The following is a 21,666-nucleotide window of genomic DNA, read 5'->3' on the forward strand; positions in this document are numbered from 1 at the left end:
ATGTCTTGGCTATTATAAATAGTGCTGCTATGAACATAGGGGTGCATGTATCTTTTTAAATTATAATTTTCTCTGTATATAGATATACGCCCTGGAGTGGGATTGCTGGATCATATGGCAACTTTATATTTAGTTTTTTGAGGAACCTCCATACTGTTCCTGGCTGCACTAATTTACAGTGTAGGAAGGTTCCCTTTTATCCACACCCTCTCCAGCATTTATTACTTGTAGACTTTTTAATGATGGCCATTCTGACAAGTGAGGTGGTTCCTCACTGTAATTTTGATTTGCATTTTTCTAATAATTAGCAATGTTGAGCAACTTTTCATGTGCCTTTAGCCATCTGTATGTCTTCTTTGGAGAAATGTCTATTTAGGTCTTCTGCCCATTTTTTAATTGAGTTGTTTGGATTTTTTGTTACTGAGATGTATGAGGTTTTTGTACATTTTGGAAATTAAGTACTTGTCTATCCAACTTTTTGTAATTTTCTTAAATCATATTTGATGGTTGAAGCAAAAATTTTAACAACATCTGATGTGGTGCTCAATGTACGTAGAAGAAATACTTAATTAAATTTAAAAAGTGAGGAGAATAAAGAACCTAAATGAAAATAAAGTATCACACTTCACTTAAAGTAGTAAGACATCAATTCCAGTAGACTGGGACATACCTATATTGCAACATCTAGAACAGCAACTGAGAAGATCATACAAAGTGATATACTCAAAAAACATTATAAATAAATCGAAAAGGAATATTAAAAATATGCTCAAATTACCCACAATAAGGGAAGTAAACAGAAAATGAATAACAAAATAGCAGACTTAAGTGCTAACATATCAATAATTATCTTATATGTATATGGTCTAAATATGTGAATTAAAAATAATCCAGAGATTTGCAGAGTGGATTAAAAAATAACCCATGATACAGCAATATACTGCCTACAAGAAACTCACTTCAAATATAATTATATAAGCAGGTTAAAAATAAAGGATTGAAATAAATACAGCATGCAAAATAAATTTAAGAAAAAAGCAGGAGTGGTTATATTCATATCAGTTACATTAGTCCTCAGGGAAAAAAAGTCATTAGAAAAAAAAAGGAATATTACATAATGATAGAAGGATCAATGCACCAGGAAGATATAATGTGTATGATCCAAAAAATAGAGTCTCAAGACATATGAAACAAAAACTGATAGATCTGAAAGGAGAAACAGACAAATCTACATTATACTTGGAGACTACAATATCCCCCTCAGTAATTGATAGATCTACTAGAGGAAAACTCAGCAAAGGTAAAAAAGAATTGAACACCACAATCAATAACAGTACTAATTCATATGTATATATAAAATATCCCGCCTCTAACAGAAGAATACACAATTTGTTTTTCAAGCACACAGGAACATTCACCAAGATAAACCAAATCCTGAGCCATAAGATAATCCTCAACAAACTTAAGAGAGTTAAAATCATACAGAGTATGTTCTTTGACCATATGGAAATCAGTAACAAAAAGACAACAAAAAAACTTTCAAATATTAAGAAATTTAACAACAGACCTCTAATCCATAGTTCAAAAAAGAAGCCTCAAAGGAAGTTAAAAAACAAAACAAAACAAACAAAAACAAGTAAATATAGGGAACAGAGTAGTAGCTACCAGAGGGGAAGGGATAGGGATGCCAGAGGGGATGCAAAATGGGTAAAAGATGTCAACTGTATGGTGATGTATGGAAACTAAAATTTTAATGGTGAGCAGACTGTAGAGTATACAAAAGTAGAAGTATAAAGTTTTACACATGAAGCTTATATAATGTTATAAACCTATGTTACCTCAATAAAAAGAAATTTTTTAAAAAAGATAAGAGCAAACATCAGTGGAATTGAAACAGGAAAACAATAGAGAAAATCAGGGGACTTCCCTGGCAGTCCAGAGGTTAAGACTCCATGTTTCCACTGCAGGGGGGGATGGTTCCATTACTGGTCAGGGAACTAAGATCCCACATGCTGCACGCCCCCCCCACACACAAAAAAGCTGTGTTTTTTTAAAAAAAAGTCAATAAAATTGATAAACCTTTAGGAAGACTAACAAAGGCTAAAAAGAGAAGAGACCCAAATTACTAATATCAGGAACAAAACAGGAGGTATTACTACAGGTCCTGAAGCCATTAGAACAATGGAATACTACAAACAACTTTGCTTTGTAAGTTTGACAATTTAGAAGAAATGAACCAATTCCATAAAAACCACTAACTACCAAAATTCAAGTAAGATGAAATAGATAACTTGAACAGACCTATAACTATTAAAGAAGTAATATTTATAATCTAAAAGCTCCTGAAAAAGACATCTCCAAGTCTGGGTGGTTTCACTGGAGAATTTTACTGAATATTTAAAGGAGAATTAACACCAATTTTACACAGTCTTTTCCAGAAAATGGAAGAGGAAAACCTTTCTAACTCATTTTATGAGGCTAATAATATGTTGATACCAAAACTACACAAAGACAGTACCAACGAAACAAAACAAAACAAAAAACCAAAAACACCCTACAGACCAATATCTCTCACGAATTTACACATAAAAATTCTCAGTGAGATATTAGTAAATCATATCTGGTAATGTATAAAAAGATTATTCATCATGACTGAGTGGGATTTATTCCAAATATGTAAGGCTAGTTCAACATTCACAAATCAATCATATGATCATATCAATTGGCACAGAAATAGTATTTGGCAAAAATTCAATATCCATTCATGAGGAAAAACTCTCAGCAAGCTAGGAATAGATGGGAACTTTCACAACATGATAAAAAGTATCTACACAAAACATAGCTAACGTAGCTGGCAGTGGAAGACTGAATGCTTCCACTGGAAGATATGGAACAAGACAGGGATGTCCACTGTCACCACTCTTATTCAATAAACTACTGGAAGTTCTAGTGACTCAAATAAGGCAAGAAAAAGAAAAAAATGATATACAAATTGGAAAGGAAGGAATAACATGATCTCTATTTGCAGATGACATGACTGTCTACTTAGAAAATCCCAAAGAAACAAAACAATAAAACAAAACAACAAAAATAAGTGAGTTCAGCAAGTTTGCAAAAGGGAAGAACAACAGACAAAAATCAATCACATTACTACATACTAAAAATGTACATTTGAAAACCAAAATTAAAAGCACAATGTCATTTATAGAAATTTCACCAAAATGAAATACTTAGGCATAAATTTAACAAAATATACATAAAATGTGTATGCTGAAAATCACAAAAGTACTGGAAAAAACCCCAAAGAAGGCCTAAATAGTGGATACATATACTGTGCTCATGGATTGGAAGACTCAAATAGTAAAGATGTGAATCCTCCCCAAATGTACAGGTTCAATGCAATTCCTGTCCAAAACCCACTAAAAATTTGTAGATATAGATTAGCTTATTCTAAAATTTATACAGAAAGGCACTACCCTCGAATAACTAAAATAATCTTGAAAAAATAAAGTGGGAAGATTCATTTTATTCAATATTAAGGCCTACTACTTAGCAACAGTAATCAAGACAATGTGGTATTGGGAAAGGGAGAGACATTTAGATCTATGCAGTGGAACAGAATAGCAAACCCAAAATACATGCTCACAAATATACCCAAATGATTTTTGACAAAGAGGCAAAAGAACAAATTCAATGGAAGAAGGTCAGCCTTTACAACAAATGGTACTGAAATAATTGGGTGTGCATAGGGGGAAAAAAACCAGCCCTGACCTAAGCTTCATACCTTATAATAACTAACTCAAAACAGATCATGGACATACTGTAAAACCATAAAACTTTTAGAAAACAAATAGGAGAAAAGCTTTGGGATCTAGGGCTAGGCAATGAAATCTTAGTAGACTTGATGTCAAAAGCACAGTCTCTCTAAAAGAAAGACTTAATAAATTGGGTCTTTTCAAAATTTACAATTTTGCCTTGTGAAAACCTTGCTAAGAGGATGAAAAGCCGTTATAGGCTTGGAGGAAATTTTGTAAACCTCATATCCAACAAGAATCTTATATCTAAAATACATAAAAAATTCCAAAAACAATATTAAACAAACTAATTAGAAAATTGATAAACGACATGAATAGATATTCCGCTGATGCAAATAAGCACAGGAAAAGATATTCAACATCCTTAGCTATTAGGTAAATGCAAATTAAAACCACAATGAGATATTGCCACACGTATAAGAATGAATGAAATAAAATATAAATATAACAACACCACCAAATACATGTCAGCAACGATATGAAGAAGCTAGACCAAACATCTATTGCTGGTGGGAATGCAAAAAGGCACCAGAAGAACTACTGTGAAGGGAACAGTTTAAATGCCCAAGATCTGTATTACTGTTTAGTTCTTGCCATTCAACATCTCAGTTTTGATATGAGTAGAAACTGCCTCCTCTCCATCACATAACCTCATTAACTCACATTTATTTGAGCACCAACTAAAGCCCTTCAAATAGTCATACCACAACCTAAGAATAATATGCATCCATTCTTAACTTATTTCCTCAACCAACACAGTAGGAGAGGTAAGCCTCCCCCTTCCAGGAGAGAATCTCTCCAGCAATGCTAGATCCTACCCTTTCTTAGGAGCTTTACTGTATCAATTACACTCTATTTCTGGTATTTTTAATTTCTCCCTCTCTAATAGCTTTTCCCCTACAACCTATGCATTTGCTGAAACCTCTCCCTAAATTGTGTACCCTCTGCCAGTTACTTTCTCTTTTCTGTCAAGCCCAGCAAGAGAATGGTTTACTTTCATTGTCACACTTTTCTCATTTTAAATTAACTCCTTAACTCACCACAGTCTGTTTTCTGCCTCCCAACACTCTACTGAAACTGCTGCCACCAAGGTCACCTATAATCTCCGAGGTGCTAAATCCAACTCTCCGTTCTTATCTTACTTAACATTTAACACTTACTTAACAGCAGAATTTGACCCATTGACCACAGTCTCTTTTCCCTTGGCATTTGTGATCCCTTTCCCTCCTGGTTCTTCTCTGCCCTCTTTGGCCCATTCTTTCTTTGTCTCCTTCAAAGGCATCTCTTCTCTTTTTTCCCTTAAATATTGGTATTTCCCAGAATTATTTATAATACACATTTCTTGCTCTCCATATTCCACTGTCACCTCTGCCAATCGTTCGCAAATCTGTCTATCTAGATCAGATGTCTCCTGAACTACAAACCCATATGCCATTTTGATGTTACTTAAGCATCTTAAACTCAAAATCTCAAAAGTGAATTTATCAACCTCCAAACTGTTCTTCCCCCTATGTTCCTCATACTAATATTCATGCCACCACTCTTTCCAAATATCTTAGAAATGATACAAGACTCCTTTCTCTCTTACCAACAAATCCTGTTGATACAAGTCCCTTAACATATTGATATTTTGGACTTTTATCTCTTCATCTCTAATATTACTCTCTTATTTTAAGCCATTGTTTCTTTCTCACAGTTTAGTTCTTTCTTCCTTAGTTTGGTCTTACCATTTTCTAACACTCATACTTCACAATGTTTCTAGTATTATTGATAGTTTTCTGAAATGGAACTCTAACCAAGTCACTTTCCTGTTTTAAATCCTTAAATCATATTCTTCTTTATTATAAAACCCAAGCTACTTAGTAAGTAAAGAATACCAGGACTTCTATAATCCTCTTCTGCTTCTTCTTTTACTACTTAGGAACACTTTTCATTATAAGTAACAGGAAGTCTGAATTAATGAGACTATAATATGTAGATATATTTTATTCATATAAGAAGTCTGGAGTTAGGCAGTGGTGAAGCCACTCAAAAATGTCATCTAATATTCATGATCTTTTTATTTCTCATCATCTATGGGATGTTGGTTTATTGTCTCATGGTCACAAAAAGACTAGCTTAGTTTCAGGTGTCACATCTGTATTCAAGGGTGGAAGAAAATGGAGAGAGTGGTGCTACCTACACTTGATCATCTTATCAGGAAGAACAAATGTATTCCTTGGAGTCCTCAGAATACTTTCACTTTCTCTTCCTTGGCTATAAAGGGAATCACATGATCCTTGCTACCAGAGTTTCATCACTTGGGTACCCAATTCAAGAACCCATTTTCTATTTCCTGTACCATTAAGGATAAAATCCCATGTTCATAATTCTAGGTCCCCATATGTGGTCTTTTGTTAATGATTCAATTTTTAAAATCTAAGTTAAAGAAATCTTCACTGTGGTTATCATTCTGTAGATCCTTCCAGCATAGGCTTTTATCAACTGAAGGCTTCAGTTCTCTATCCTCAGAATCTCATAACCCTCAAGATGGTATTACAGTTTTGGTCTTCATATTGTCCAGGCTATGAATCTTAACTTATTGATGAGGCTGTAGCTCTTAAACAGCAGGAATCATAGCTCAAAGTTCTTTTTGGTCCTTTCAGCAATTGACAGATACACATTGTACTGAAGTAAATTAAAATCGTGGAGCTATAGATCGTCAACAGATAATACCTGTTCCTCCAGTACTCTTATTATGAATGAAGGTCTTATTAGGTACTTTATTACTTTCTTTATTCAAATATTTATTGATTACCTTAAATATGACAGGCCTATATTATATTTTGGGGAAAGGGCAATACACATTTTTCTTTGAGACATCCATTCAAGTGTAATGTTATGAAAAATAAATCAAATATTCAATAGTTTAATATTGAAGAGTTGGAAACAAATGGAAAAGTTAATATTATTAATTATAAAATATAAATTTATTTATATTTGAACGTGAATCTAACGAGTCCTATTCCTACATCTTCACACATACCACAATTTGAATGTACGGAATAATCTAACTCCTTTGATTTTTTTTTTTTTAAACCTCTGCCTGGAATTTCTTCACTTTGTTTATTCCCAACCAGACAACTCATCACCTTCCAGGCCTAGCTTCAATGTCACCTCCTCTGTGAAGCCTTCCTTGACACCCCCAGGGTGACTCTCTCCAGTTTTCCACAGCACTGGGTTCCTATTTCTCTTTTAGAAATTGCAGTCCAGTGTCATGTGTGTCTACCTCAAATTCCTCAGTCAGTTTCACTCATCCATTCATTTATCAAATAATTACTGATCACCTGGCATATGTCAGGCACTGTGCTCACATGAGCTGGGCACACGACAATAAACAATATAATTCTTTGCCTTATGAAGTTTAACTTATAGCAGAATGAGGAAAAGAGTTAATATGTACCTGAGCGTTTTACCATGTATCAAGCACCCTGATAAGAAGTTTACATCCATCTCTTGTTTAATCTTCACAATATTTGGTGAGAGCACTATTACTGTTCCTATTGTACAAAAGGGGAAACTGCCCACTAGAATGTAAATTCCATGAAGGCAGACAGCTTGCCTGCCACATTCACAGCTATCCCAGTGCCTGGCCTATGACAGTGCTCTGTAAATACCAGCAGATGATGTGAGGTTAAGTGCCCAAGGTACACACCTAGTGAGGCAGAGCAAAGATGTATATAGCCCCACATTGGGCTCTACGCTGCACCTAGAGCTTCCTGTTTAATCTCCAGGCCTTGGCAGTATCAAACACAAGCAGGACTCAGTCACAGTCTGGGGAATGAACTGATGGGTGGGCATATGGATGGGTGCAAACACAATTTGTTAGGGTGAAGCCGGGAATCTTCCTCACCTGGAGCCCATCATTTTTCGAGAATCACCTTCCTCCCCACCCTACCCCAAGGAGAGGTCAGAAATCCATCGTTCTTGGAGCCCGAGAGACCACACGTCCTGTTGACAATCTTCCAAGGCTGCCCACTTCCCCAGGTGTCCCCAATTCCCAGGGTCTCTCTCTCTCTCTCTCTCTCTCTACTCGCGTGCCCCACTTCCGGTAGTCCCTCCCTCTCAGGGGGTCCCTATCCCTGTCCCCGGGGGCACAGGCGCTTGCCACGGGCACTCACCCACCCAGCTAAGGGGCGGAGCATGGGTCAATCTGCTGCGGCAGCCTCATCCCACAGAGCTGACCTGCATTCCCTGCCCAGCTGGCCCAGCGGCTTGCCTCCTTTGAGTTTTCTATAGCTAATCTGGTCTATTTCTTAAGGTTTACCTCTCTACTGATTAAGGGGGAAGAAAATTAAGTAAAAATCTAATCAGTAGTTTAAACAGCCCTTTCAAATAATACTCATCATTTCATTTGGTTAAGAATACCCAGTCTCCCAGGGAAACGCTTCTATGCCTGCTTCTCTCTCGAAGATGATGTCTTGGTTGATGGGGCAACTTGCATTGCTGCTAGAACTTATGACCTGCGTCTTGGTACTTGTTTGGGCTCAACAGGCCTTCTGGCTGACTTGGACTCTACCAGTTCTTGTTGACACAATAGACTTCTCTAGAATTTGACTGACATCACATTGGTTCCAGCTCTTCAATCTGGGAATAAAGATGCCTTATTCTTACTCCCATGAGCCTCTCTGGCAAACTCCACAACCAGACTCATGGCTAATTTTGGAAACAAGGATGGCTCAGAAAGCAGCATTTCACAGTCTTTTTTGACCATGCTGACCACCCAAACTGACTTTTGATTGGTCTAAGATAGTCTTCAAAGGGACCTCCTCTCATACTCTCAAATAAGAAGTGGAGGTGTGAATATGTAGGACTCCCTTCTACCCTAAACCTGGCTCTTACTCTCATATAGCCCAGAGCAGAAAACATCAATGCACCTTAATTATGCCCCTTGCATTCCTATTTCTCTCTTTCTGCTTCCTACTAATCTCCACAATTGGGAAAGATGAGCTTTTCTTTTCTTACCCTTCTTTTCTCATACTTCAACTAAGCCTTAGTGGTGGCCAGCGATATCTCCTCCACTGTGGGAGAATTCTATGAGCATGGGTCATGCAGGCTTGGTTGTTAGATAAAGTGGGAAATAAACAAATCTGGAAAATTGTCTTTCAAGATTACAGCCTGTTTTACTGCTTAATTCTATTTCAACATTTAAAAAGCTGGATGCACCTCTGTGTCCCTATTTTCCTCACATACAAATCCAGAGAGATGGATGCCTTAGGCCAAGAGAGTGAAGGTCATGTACCAGGAAGGAAGAAAAAGGAAAATCACATTAAAAAGTTAAAACTATTATCCTTGTTAGAAAGGATTCAAACATATAGTATATAGTTTCCTATTCCCACTTTTAAGACTGAAAATTTCCACACCATACTTAACTCTAAAAACACTCTCCTATTTCATGCCCATTATTCAAAATCATCTCCTCTCTCAAATCCCTCCTTAAAACTTCTCTGAAACCTTTTATAAGAAAGGAGCCTAAAGGTCTTTTCTTAAAGGACAAGAAAGCAGGTTGAATTTAAATAAAAGACAGAATAAGACAGACCAAGCACGTGGGAAGAAAAACATTAATAAGCTCACCTCTTTCAAGTAGCTTTTTCCATTGAGTTTTTACATTTTAACTCCTTGTTTTATTTTGATCTCTAGTGTAAAAATATTCTTCACTGATTGTAATGCTTTTCATTTTGAAATATATCAAATTCATTTCAACCTCTACTAATAATAGTAGTAAATTTAAAGTAAAATACCAGTAAATGTCACATCGAATTTCCTTCTTACTCAAATAGATAATAATGCCTTTTCCCAGACCTTCTCAAGGAATCTATGAGGATAAAATGGATAAAGTTTTAGGATGATTTAAGCTTATTAGGGAAACAATATGAAGTCTAATAATTCCCATCTCTTCAGAGTTCACACTTTCTTGAAGTAGTTTCTAATTCAACGCAGTTATAGGCTTTTGGGGGTTTCTCTTGTGTTCAGAGATATTTTATATCTGTATGCAGTGAAGTAAGATAAATTGTTTGGGTTATAAATAGGCTTATTAAATAGTTAAGAGCATACAAGCAGAAAGTGAAGCAAATTAGTACAAAATTAAGGACTGTATGGTCTTTGAAACAATAATTTTTATTGCAGACGAAATTGTATTTGTATAAAAATGTAATTTATGCAATATCCTGATTTGTCCTCATATTAATTTTTAATAAAATTTTCTATCCAGAAGTAAATTTTCTACATCAGTGATGTGGCTTATGGCGTAATTTTTAAGTAAGTCCCAAGTTTCACAGCAGGTTGTACTGGCTCTGAAGGCTACTAATATCAGGCTATAAAAAGGCAAAGGTGGCTTTCAATTTTAAGTTTGCTAAATCAGCTGAACTGAGCATGAATTATGTGTTACTTTTTCATGATGGAGAAATATGGACAGTTTGCATAGTATATTTTATGATACACTTATTATGCTATATCCCAAGGAGTTTTAAATAACTTAACAAAAATAGATAGTGCTCCTTTAACATCCTGACAAATTAAAGAACTACATAATCATCAGTAAAGACCGAAGGAAGATACTACACCCCAAATGAAACACCCTTATCCCATTGTTTATAGCAGATTTATAAACCAGAGCTCTAAAATTTACACATATTTTATGAAGTCCCCAAACATATATAACATGAATATTTTCCCCCTTTCTTCCTTTCTTTCTTCCTTCCTTCCTTCCTTCCTTCCTCCCTCCCTCCCTCCCTTCCTTTCTTTCTCCTGTTTTTTTGCTTTTGGAACTATTTAACACTTAGTTTAAATGGAATTCGGTGAAGCAGATGTAGACCTGCCATCCCCCCGCCCCCATATTAGAGAAATAAGATGTTAAAAATCTGCCTCTCTTTCCCTGAATCGTCTCACTTTTAGATAAAAGACCTGAATCTAATGTATATCGACAGCTCCCATGGTTGTGCTTCATCCTGAGCCCACCAGGCATGGAAAGGGGTATGCAAACCTTTCCAAGAGTGCCTGGAGGGGCTTGTTTGGCAGGGTTCAAGTCTCTGGTGAATGACTGCCTGTGGCTACGATGAAAATAACAGTCAAATAAATCCTAACTTATTTAGAAATAGGTGTCTGACTTTTCTAACACCAGTGTCTTTGGATCTCCAACCGCTATGGCAATGTCCTCACTTCAGAAATATCAGATGACAAAGTGGGGCATTGATTTTTTTCCTCCTTGTCCTGAAAAACCTTACAGTCTGGTGCATGCAAACTGTGTGCACAGCGCAACACATCCGTAGCCTTTTGGGGGATGATTGTTTGAGCCTGGTGAGAATGAAATAGCCATTATTTATATGTTAATTGTCTCCCCCTCCAAAAAAAAAAAAAAGCCACAAGAGCTGGGGTTTTTTGTTGTTGTTGTTTGTTTGCTAGTGTTTTTCTGTTTAGTGAGTAATGAGCTCATATAGAAAATTTTAAATGTAATAATATCTCAATAATCCCCCTCACATACTCTCTATCCTTCTCTCTTCCTACTCTCCCTCCCACTGCTCAGTGATAGACAACCTGGTCTGCTTCTCATCTCGGTACTCTTCTGCTTGCTATTCCTTCTGCCTAGAATATTCTTCCCTCACATTACGTCATTCAGGGCTCTACTCAGGTGTCATCAGTTTGTCACAGGCAAAGCCCATTAACAACTCCCGTTAAATAAAAAGAGAATCTGAGTAATAAAATAAAGTCTAACCTTTTTCTTTCTTTCTTTCCTTTGTGGTAAGCGTCACTTGCTCACAGGGAACCGCTTGCAGAGGGCTCGCAAGCTGCAGTTCAGACCAGAGTGCCCCCCGCAAAACGGCGGCGCTGACGCCTCAGCTTGGGCATGCGCAGAAGCGCTGCACCCGGCACTTCGATTCAAGATGGCGGCGGCGGGAAGCGTGCAGAGGCGCTGAGCTCGGCGCTGCGAGCTGGCGCGTGAGCAGCACCACGCCTGCACCAGGCCCGCCAGAGCTCCTCTCTCTCCGCTGACGAGATGCCTATGAAGCAGCCCTGCTGACTGACGCTTTGTCCTGGAGAGGATGGTTTCTAGAATGCGAGCTACCACCTCGCCATTCTCTGACCAAAGAATAACCCTTTCCTTTGCTTCCGAACTGGACTCTGCGTGTTCTTGTGGCTTCAATGACACCAGGCAGAAGGATCCTTGTTGGGGACCAACTGGGAAAGGTAGGTAACAAATTCAGAGAGCGCTTCCCCAACTAGCCTCTCTTTCTCCATCTCTGACACTGTTTATTTTTCTTCATAGCATTTATTGCTGACGCTATTTATATAGCTTTTAGCATACTTTAAAAATTTCTCCCACTTCCACTAAAATGTGAGTTCCATGAGGGCAGGGACTTTGTCTATTTAGTTCATTACGGTATCCTCTGTGTATGCTGTAGGTGTTTCATAAATTATTTTCTGATGAATGAAGGCTTATTTTTAAAGTAAAGATGAGCTGGGTTTTGATCTTACAAAGAGCTGGGAGTCCTGTAAGAATACAAAAACAGTAAACAAGTATACAGTTTGAAAATGCCTATTAAATATCACAAAAAATGGATTTTCCCCATAATGCTAGTTTTACATGTATTCTAGGGTTTTTCTTGTTTGTTTGTCTGGTTTTTTGTTTGTTTGTTTAATGAGAAAGTGTTGGATGAGGTACAGGATGACTCGATTTGGACTGAATTCAACTAATTAGGAAAAATGTTAAAGCAAATATCTAATGCAGCTGGCAAGGACCTTTTAGTTTTGAAATAATATAATTTAAAAATATTTCTGTAAATTAAAGTTCTGAATTCTTTACAAAACCTTGAAATGTTTTCCCACCTAAGATGGTACAAAGGTAACTAGTGATATATTCTGGAGTGAGCCTTACCTTACCTCTACTGGTGTGTAGATGGTGTGGCATCATTAGTGACACAAATGGAGGGTGATGTTATAATTACTGACATGGAGTTGACCTGGCAAACACATGTTAATAATACATAACTACAATGCTCAGAAGCCTTTTACTGTGGTTGTTGTCTCCTTACTCTCACTTCTTTGTGGACATAAACTTAAATCATTTATAGGTTAACATTTCAGAAACACTGAAACACATTTCTCTCTCTCTGGTCTTTAATCACTTAACATCACATCATAAACATCTTCATGTTTCTTACATAGTGTTTTAGCCATCATTTTGCTTCTGGAATAATATCACTTCAAAAAAATGAACTTCACCTTCCCCTTATTGGATATCCAGATAGATTCCAATATCATACCGTTACTAATAGTGCAGCTATTAATATCTTTATCCTTGAAAAATTTTTCCTACACTTTGGATTACTATTTCTTTAGGGGTATATTCCCAGGTAAGGTATTATTTGGTCACTAGTTAGAAATATGTTTATCAAACTTGATACAATAATAACTCCAAAATATAATGTAACAGACACTAGTACTGTTTAAGTCCCAGTTTCGTGATACTTTGCTATGCTGATTATTATCATTACAACTTATTTATATACTAATTTAAATTTCTTTCGGTGGTTAAAAAAATTGATAAGACTGAACATCTTATCATATGCTTGGTCTCTAATTTCTTTGTGTATCTGATATGTCCTTTGCTTATGTTCTTAAAATTGTTGTGTTGACTACATTGTGCATATATTGTTGTTTCCTTGGATTTCCACATTAAAATCTCTTGATATTAACCACATAGGCTCTGAAGGGAATTTCTAAATTCTCTTCATATAGATTAAGGTAAAATATTTGTCCAGTAATTCCCCAGACCATTTTTCTATTGATATTGGTATTTCTGTTACTTTACAGAGGGAAGCTTATAATATTTGAATATTAGAATATTTTCATGTATTACATTTTTTTCATAATATTTATCACCTTAATGTACAAAATGTCCATGCTTTCCGTAAGGCTTCACCTTCTACCTCCTTGCATTTAAAACACAATTTAATTTTAAATATGCTCCTATAATTTTTTCTGGTGTATGATATGAACATTTTTAAACCATGTTTTGAATCAGTTCTTACAACATAATTCAAGTTTCCCATCAGTTTTTCTTGCCTCTTTATCAACTTTTAACAGTTTATGAGCTAAACGGTCTATTTATGTCTTGTCTATTCTTTTCCAGTGGCTTTTAATTGCATATTCTATGGCTAGACCAGCAGTCCTTTAACTCTTAAAATTAACAGTAGTTAATCCCCTCTAATTTTACATTTCTTTTCAGTATTTTCTTTTATAATTTCTCAAATTATATCTCTCAAATAAAACTTAGAATCTTTATAAAATATGTTTTACTTTTTACAAGTAGAATCCAATTGTGGAAATAAATTAGATGCCATCAACAATGTACTGTGTAACCTTTTTATTATGAAACATATTATCTATCTGCAAGGGAGCAGATAGTATATACATATGTTTATATAATAATAAAAGGAATATAAATGCAATTATCAATCTTAGGAAATAGAACAATGCCATTACCTTTAATACCCACTGTCCCCTTTCTTTCTTTTTTTTTTAATAAATTTATTTATTCATTTATTTATTTTTGGCTGTGTTGGGTCTTCGTTTCTGTGTGAGGGCCTTCTCCAGTTGTGGCAAGTGGGGGCCACTCCTCATCACAGTGCGCGGGCCTCTCACTATCGCGGCCTCTCTTGTTGCAGAGCACAGGCTCCAGACGTGCAGGCTCAGTAGTTGTGGCTCATGGGCCCAGTTGCTCCGTGGCATGTGGGATCCTCCCAGACCAGGGCTCGAACCCGTGTCCCCTGCATTGTCAGGCAGACTCTCAACCACTGCGCCACCAGGGAAGCCCCCTGCTGTCCCCTTTCTTAAATGCTTTTCTTTTTCTCTAACCAGAGATAAACATATCCTGACTTTTGTTTTTTGTTTTGTAATTTTTTGCCTTTCCTTATAGTTTTACCACCTAGATTTGAAATCTCAAATAATATATTTTACTTTTCACTGTTTTAAAACAATATTTGAATTTTATTGAGTCTTGTTCTTTTAACCTAATCTTTGATTTGAGACATCCATTTATGAGTCTGCGCAGTGCTGTGGTTCAGTCATTTTCAGGGCGGTATACTATTCCATCTGTATAACCACTGTTTATCCAATCTACTCTTTTTTTTTTTCTTTTTTTGTACGCGGGCCTCTCACTGTTGTGGCCTCTCCCATTGCGGACACAGGCTCCGGATGCGCAGGCTCAGCAGCCATGGCTCATGGGCCCAGCCTCTCCGCGGCATGTGGGATCTTCCCGGTCCAGGGCATGAACCCGTGTCCCCTGCACCAGCAGGCGGACTCTCAACCACTGCGCCACCAGAGAAGCCCTATCCAATCTATTCTTAATGAGACTTAGCCTGTTCTTTCTTTGCAAGAATTATAGACATGATATTAATTTTCTTTTGCATGTCTCCTGGGGTACACATGCAAGAATTTCTTAGGGGTGTGCATCTAATAAAGGAATTGTTGGATCATAAGATATAATGAATGGCTAAAGCAACTCCAAGATCAAGTTGCCATTAAATAACATGGGGAAGGCTCTGGCAGAGATGGTATTTGGGGGAAATTCAGAAGTTCAGTTTTGTGTATGCTGATTTTGAGGTATTTTCAAAATGACTTCTCAGACAGAAAAACAAGTGAGTGTTTTGTAAACAAATCTGGAGTTTGTGAGAGAGGTTATAGCTAGAGATACAAATTTGAGAGTTGTATCAATCAGGAAGATTTCAAGAGGAGTTTAATAAAAGTACTATTTTAAAAAGAAGTTGATAATGTTTGGGGAAACTAAAAGGGATACTTAAGTATCCAGATGACAAACTAACAATAAACCACTGTGAACCCCTAGGCTGAAGGGAAAAGGAAAGGGAGCAGCTACTAGAACCCTGAAGAAAGACATGCTTTCCTATCTTTCTATATATCTACTTTATCTTTCTCTATTTCATGGCTCGTGGTTCTATTTTTTTTGTTAATTTTTAAAAAAATTAACAATAATTTTATTTGTTTACTTTCATCTGTGTGAGCAAATTATTTTCTTGTTTTGTTTTGTTTACCACTGGTTATTTAATTTATTGATTTATTTTATACAGCAAGTTCTTATTAGTTATCTATTTTATACACATTAATGTATATATGTAAATCCCAATCTCCCAATTCATCCCACCACCACTAATCCCCACCTTCTTTCCCCCTTTGGTGTCCATACATTTGTTCTCTATATCTGTGTCTCTATTTCTGCCTTGCGAAGTGGTTCATCTGTACCATTTTTCTATATTCCACATATATGCATTAATATTTGATATTTGTTTATCTCTTTCTGACTTACTTCATTCTGTATGACAGTCTCTGGGTCCATCCACATCTCTACAAATGACCCAATTTCATTGCTTTTTACGGCTGAGTAATATTCCATTATACATTTATATGTACCACATCTTCTTTATCCATTTGTCTGTCGATGGACATTTAGGTTGCGTCCATGACATGGCTATTGTAAATAGTGCTGAAATGAACATTGGGGTGCATGTGTCTGTTTGAATTATGGTTTTCTCTGGGTATATGCCCAATAGTGGGATTGCTGGGTAATCCTATATGGTAATTCTATTTTTTGTTTTTTAAGGAACCTCCATACTGTCCTCCATAGTGGCTGTCTCAATTTACGTTCCCACCAACAGTGCAAGAGGGTTCCGTTTTCTCCATACCCTCTCCAGCGTTTGTAGATTTTCTGATGGTGCCCATTCTAACGGTGTGAGGTGTGAGTTTTGATTGTAGTTTTGATTTGCATTTCTCTAATAATTAGTGATGTTGAGGAGCTTATCATGTGCCTCTTGGCCATCTATATGTCTCCTTTGGAGAAAAGTCTATTTAAGTCTTCTGCCCATTTTTTAATTAGGTTGTTTATTTTTTTTTATATTGAGCTGCATTAACTGTTTATCTATTTTGGAGATTAATCCTTTGTCCGTTGATTCATTTGCAAATGTTTTCTCTCATTCTGAGGGTTGTCTTTTCATCGTGTTTATAGTTTCCTTTGCTGTGCAAAAGGTTTTAAGTTTCATTAGGTCCCATTTGTTTATTTTTGTTCTTATTTCCATTTCTCTAGGAGATGGGTCAAAAAGGATCTTGCTGTGATTTATGTCATAGAGTGTTCTGCCTATGTTTTCCTCTAAGAGTTTTAGAGTGTCTGGCCTTGCATTTAGGCCTCTAATCCATTTAGAGTTCATTTTTGTGTATGGTGTTAGGGAGTGTTCTAACTTCATTCTTTTACATGTAGCTGTCCAGTTTTCCCAACACCACTTATTGAAGAGGCTGTTTTTTCTCCATTGTATATTCTTGCCTCCTTTATCAAAGATAAGGTGAACATATGTGTGTGGGTTTATCTCTGGGCTTTCTATCCTGTTCCACTGATCTATGTATCTGTTTTTGTGCCAGTAACATACTGTCTTTATTACTGTAGCTTTGTAGTATTGTCTGAAGTCTGGGAGCCTGATTCTTCCAGCTCCTTTTTTTTCCCTCAAGACTGCTGTGGCTATTCGGGGTCTTTTCTGTTTCCATACAAATTGTGAAATTACTTTGTTCTAGTTCTGTGAAAAATGCCACTGGTAGTTTCATAGGGATTGTATTGAATCATTAGATTGCTTTGGGTAGTATAGTCATTTTCACAATGTTGATTCTTCCAATCCAAGAACATGGTATATCTCTCCATCTGTTTGTATCTTTAATTTCTTTCATCAGTGTCTTACAGTTTTCTGCATACAGGTCTTTTGTCTCCTTAGGTAGGTTTATTACTAGGCATTTTATTCTTTTTTTGCAATCATAAATGGGAGTTTTTCCTTAATTTCTCTTTCATATTTTTCATCATTCATGTATAGGAATGCAAATGATTTCTGTGCATTAATTTTGTATCCTGCTAGTTTATCAAATTCATTGATTTTCTTAAATTTCTTAAATTCATTGATTTTCTTAAATTCATTGATTTTCTTAAATTTACCAAGGCTTGATTTGTGACCCAAGATATGTTCTATCTTGGAAAATGTTCCATGAACACTTGAGAAGAAAGTATATTTTGTTGTTTTTGGATGGAAAGCTAATCAATGAATTTGGTAAAGTAGCAGGATACAAAATTAATACCCAATAACAAATTCAAAATTAATACCCAGTAACAAATTCAAAAAAATATCCTCACAAAATCAAAATAAAGTTGCCATCAGACAAACAAAAATTCAGAGAATTAGATGCTAGCAGATCTGCACTAGAAGAAATACTAAAGAAAAGTACTTCAGGCTGAATAAAATGTTGCCAGGGAAGGGAATCTACATGTTAGAAACATGAACAACCAGAAAGGGTACATATATATATATATATATATATATATATATATATATATATACATAAATTTGGGGAAATATATGATGGCTTACTGTTTAAAGCAATAAGACTAATAATCTCTTGTCAAGCCTAAAAATTATAGAAGTAAAATATATGACAATAGTCCAAATGTTGATGCAATGGTAAATAGACTTAAACTTTTATTATTTTCTCTTTTTTTGTCTAAGATATGGTAAAAATACAGATTAATGAAAGTTTTTAATGAATTAAGAATGGACTCAGTAATTTCTAGAGAAATAACTAAAGATATATAAAATAAAAACAAAAGATAAGAAGAAACCTAATATCAGAAATGAAGTGGAATAATAAAAATAATGATTATTTTAGAAGGGCAAGAAAGAAGGGAGAGAAGAACAAAGAACAGATTGTTTAAATTAAAAAAAAATTCAGCAAGATGATAGAATAAGTCCCAAGTATATTAGTGATTACATTAAATGTTTATTGACTAAACACTCTGATAAAAACACAAAGACTACCACCGTAGATTTTTTGAGGAGATGCATCCATATTTCATTTACAAGAAATATTCTTCAAATTACAAGGAATTACAAGGAATTACAAATTACATGGAAGCAACCTATGTGTCCATCAACAGATGAATGGATAAAGAAGATGTGGCACATATATACAATGGAATATTACACAGCCATAAAAAGGAATGAAACTGAGTTATTTGTAGTCAGGTGGGTGGACCTAGAGACTGTCATACAGAGTGAAGTAAGTCAGAAAGAGAAAAACAAATACCGTATGCTAACATATATATGGAATGTAAAAAAAAAAATAGTAAGTGGTCAAAAGAACCAGGGGCAAGACTGGAATAAAGATGCAGACCTACTAGAGAATGGACTTGAGGATACGGCGAGGGGGAAGGGTAAGCTGGGACAAAGTGAGAGAGTGGCATGGACATATATACACTACCAAACGTATAATAGATAGCTAGTGGGAAGCAGCCGCGTAGCACAGGGAGATCAGCTCGGTGCTTTGTGACCACCTAGAGGGGTGGGATAGGGAGGGTGGGAGGGAGGGAGATGCAAGAGGGAAGAGATATGGGGACATATGTATATTTATAACTGATACACTTTGTTATAAAGCAGAAACTGACACACCATTGTAAAACAATTATACTCTAATAAAGATGTTAAAATATATATATATAAATATAGATATGTTGAAAGGTAACTTATGGAAAAGGTGACACTTAGGGAAGGTGTAACAATTCTAAATGTGTGCACTTGAAAACAACTTCAAAATACATAAATTAAAAGTCGACAGAATTAAAACGATACAATCTAAAATCTTAGAGCTTTTAGCATGATTCTCTCAATAACTGACAGAACTGGCAGACAACAAAAGGAGCAAGAATATGAATGTTTTGAGCAATACCAGTAGCAAACTTGACCTAACTGACATTTCTAAATACTGCGTCCAGTAATTTCAGAATATACATCGTTTTCACCTGAATGTGAAACATTTTTCAAAATAGGTCCTAGAGCAATTAAGCAAGCCTTACACATATCAGACCTTGATATAGTGTGTATTTTCCTGTCATTGTGGAAATTAATTAGAGCTTAAATTACAGAAAAACAACCATTAGAAAATGAAAATTGGGGAACCGCAAATATATTAAAAGCGACGATAAATTCCGGAATACTATGCAACAATGTCTTCACTTCACAGTGCTGATAGTGAAAATTAGAATTTTATAATCAATATTTGTTCAAGAATGAGAAATAAAAGCATTTTTAGAAAATAAATTGGAACTTCTAAAGGGTGCACATTAAAAGGAAGGAAAAACTGTTCTTGAAGGAAGAACTTATGCAAAAAGAAAGATGAACAATGAACTGGGCCATTTTAATCTGTAGGATTATACTGTTCAGTACTGGATATTTTCTTGTATTATTTCCTTGTTAATTTCCTCTCTTCTATTTCCTCTTTCTTTCTGGAACTCATTCTTTTGATGTTTACCTGCCTGGCTAGATTCTTTAATATTATTCTCCTTTTTTTCTCTTTTCCTCCCACATTTCTGCCTTTTGTTCTCCTTTCTTAGAGATTTCCTCAACTTTCTTCTCCAATTTTCCAAATTTTCTATTTATTTTAAAAGATGTCTGCTATTTCATTATTAATTTTCATTATCCTTTTTTTCCTGTGAATTTTTTTCTTCTTTTGTGAGTGTAGAATCCTATTCTTATGAAATAAATGCAATATCTTGTTTTATATCTCTAAGAATTTTAAACTTGTATTTTTCTCTTTCTGGCACTGTCCCATGTTAACTGCTTTCCTTTATTTGTTCATTAAAAATATTATATATGCTACACTATTTAATGACTAAACATCTTTTGCTTGTCTTCCTCTCCTAGAATTTAAGTTCTGTAAGGACTGGGATTGTTGTCTGTTCTATTCCCTTCTGTATCTGCAGCATACATAACACTGCCTACTACATAGTAGGGGTCTTTTGCTCAGGTGAATGAAGGTCTACTGTTAGACTGTGTGATATGGGAGAGGTGATTTGAGAGGTGTAATTGTATACTTTCAATCTATTTCTTTAATTCAGGTCTACCTCATACCATCTATCTTCCGAGAATCTCTTGCCTCCAATTTTTACAGCTTTTCCAAATTTCTGCCCTTGCTTTTTGGCAAGGCACTTAGTTTTCATCTTTCTGTGATTTGCTATGTCAGTTATCACTCATCCATCTGCTTTATGTCACTTAGAATTTTGTCATCAACTTTCATGTGCTCTCATCACCTCTTTGTACCCTTTGGTCCTTGCAGGCTGAAACCTCATTTTAGTGGGTTTGTGATGAAATCAGAGAAAAACAGTCATGCTTAATACTCCATAAATTTACTGGAATCCTTCCCTGGACTTTAAATCCAAATTTATGGAGAATAGTCAAGTATTACAACAAAACTGTCCTTGGCTAAATCTCTGAGAGAAAAGCTAGTAGGATAAATGTGATATAGAATTAATTTAATAATTATATATAGGTTAAGCTGCATCAAATTCAAGGAGTAGTATGAGATGCGCATAGCTTCCCTGATCATGCATAAAGAATTATGTTCCTCGGTTCAAAATCATGTGTAGAAACTAAGAGAATCAGTTGCAGAGATATTAGTAATAATTATTATTATTAATGAAATTATGTAAATATATTTCAACTATGTATTTAAATAAGTCCTGAAATATACATATATTTAATTAACTTCCTCAAATATATATAATACACACTACATTCTATAAAGTATATAAAAAGGAAAAATTCTTTTCCCAGTGAAATAAAAACATTTCAAACACATAAAATTAGATCTTAGGTCGTTAGGCAGTGCAAGATTTTGTTCAATATGCTGTGTTATGTCAGAAAGGGAGCTGTGAATTAAATCAAGGTCTTTTGATTTAACATTTTTCCAGTTATTTTCCTCCAAAATTATCCTTATCATC

General features: G+C 35.5%; 1 long non-coding RNA gene across 1 annotated transcript in view; it reads right to left on the reverse strand.

The window, feature by feature from the left end:
• Window positions 1-11,668, reverse strand: part of LOC307176130 — a 57,278-nt gene extending 45,610 nt beyond the window's left edge. Inside the window, exon 1 of the long non-coding RNA XR_013824614.1 lies at window positions 11,566-11,668. This is a non-coding gene — a long non-coding RNA (uncharacterized lncRNA). The remainder of the gene's footprint in view (window positions 1-11,565) is intronic.
• Between the last annotated feature and the right edge of the window lie 9,998 nt (window positions 11,669-21,666).

This window comes from Stenella coeruleoalba, assembly GCF_951394435.1.
Source record: "Stenella coeruleoalba genome assembly, chromosome: 17".
NCBI classification, from domain to species: Eukaryota; Metazoa; Chordata; class Mammalia; order Artiodactyla; family Delphinidae; genus Stenella; species Stenella coeruleoalba.